Source organism: Phocoena phocoena, chromosome X (assembly GCF_963924675.1).
Source record: "Phocoena phocoena chromosome X, mPhoPho1.1, whole genome shotgun sequence".
Lineage (NCBI taxonomy): Eukaryota > Metazoa > Chordata > Mammalia > Artiodactyla > Phocoenidae > Phocoena > Phocoena phocoena.
In genome coordinates, this window is record NC_089240.1 from 41,345,849 (window position 1) to 41,347,522 (window position 1,674).

At 44.3% G+C, this 1,674-nt stretch overlaps 1 non-coding gene across 1 annotated transcript; it reads left to right on the plus strand.

The window, feature by feature from the left end:
- Positions 1-456: 456 nt before the first annotated feature.
- TRNAE-CUC (transfer RNA glutamic acid (anticodon CUC)) lies at positions 457-529 on the plus strand. The gene has a single exon. It is a non-coding gene; the product is annotated as a tRNA-Glu (tRNA).
- Positions 530-1,674: the final 1,145 nt, after the last annotated feature.

The window sequence follows — 1,674 nt, forward strand, 5'->3', positions numbered from 1 at the left end:
TGAAACTGATCAGGAAAAAAAAAAAAGGCAAATTATCAACATTAGAAATGAAAGAAATGACGTTGCTACAGATTCTACAGATATTAAAAGACTAATAAAGGAATATTATGAACAACCTTATGCCAGTAAACTCAACAACAAAGACAAAATGGATACATTCCCTCAAAGACACAAACTACTAAAGCACATTCAAAAATAAATAGATAACCTGAAAAGCCCTTTATTACTAAGTAAATTGAATTTGCAGTTAAAAACTTTCTTATGAGGAAAACTCCAGGCCCAAAGGATCTTGCTGGTAAATTCTAACAAACATTTAAGGAGCAAATAATATCAATCCTACACAACTCTTCCCAAAAAATTGAACGGGAGAGAATAGTTCTCAACTCATTCTATGAGGTCAGCATTAACCTAATATAAAAACCAGACACAGACATAAGAAAACTACAGATCGGGAGTTCCCTGGTGGTCCAGTAGTTAGGACTCGGCACTCTCACTGCCGTGGCCCCGGGTTCAATCCCTGGTCAGGGATCTAAGATCCTGCAAGCAGTGTTGGCAGCACGGCACCCCTCCTAAAAAAATACAGGTCAATATCCTTTATTTAAAGCAAATGCAGGCTTCCCTGGTGGCACAGTGGTTAATAATCCGCCTGCCAATGCAGGAGACACGGGTTCAAGCCCTGGTCCTGGAAGATCCCACAGGCTGCGGAGCAACTAAGCCCGTGTGCCACAACTACTGAGCCTGCACTCTAGAGCCTGTGAGCCACAACTACTGAAGCCCCTGCACCTAGAGCCCATGCTCCGCAACAAGAGAAGCCACTGCAATGAGAAGCCCGTGCACCACAACAAAGAGTAGCTCTTGCTCGCCGCAACTAGAGAAAGCCCGCACACAGCAACGAAGACCCAACGCAGCCAAAAATAAATAAATAAATAAATTTATAAAAATAAATAAAGTAAATGCAAAAAAGTTCTTAAGGGGCTTCCCTGGTGGCACAGTGGTTGAGAGTCCACCTGCCGATGCAGGGTACACGGGTTTGTGCCCTGGTCAGGGAAGATCCCACATGCCACGGAGCGGCTAGGCCCGTGAGCCGTGGCCGCTGAGCCTGCATGTCCGGAGCCTGTGCTCCGCAACGGGAGAGGCCACAACAGTGAGAGGCCCGCGTACCATAAAAAAAAAAAAAGAAAGTTCTTAAAACTGTAGCGAATTGAACTCCAACAATATATGAAAAGGATAATACATCATGACTATTTCGGTCCACTTGGGCTGCTATAACAAAAAACTATAGGCTGGGTGGCTTAAACAACAGGAATTTATTTCTCACAGTCTGGAAGCTGGAAAGTTTATGATCAAGTTGCTGTCAGATCCATGTCTGGTGAGGGCCCACTTCCTGGCTTGTAGACAACTGCCTTCTCACTGTGTGCTCACATGGCCTTTCCTTGGTGCCTACTCTCATGGAGAGAGAGAGAAATCTTCCTCTTAAAAGGGCACTAATCCCATCATGAGGTTCCCACCCTCCTGGCCTAATCTAAACCTAATTATCTCCCAAAGACCCCACCTCCAAATACCAAATCATTGTGGGCTAGGGCTTCAACATATGAATTTGGGGGCACACAAACATTTCAGTCTATAACAACCAAGTGAGGTTTATTCCAGAAATGCAAGTTTGAGTGAACATTC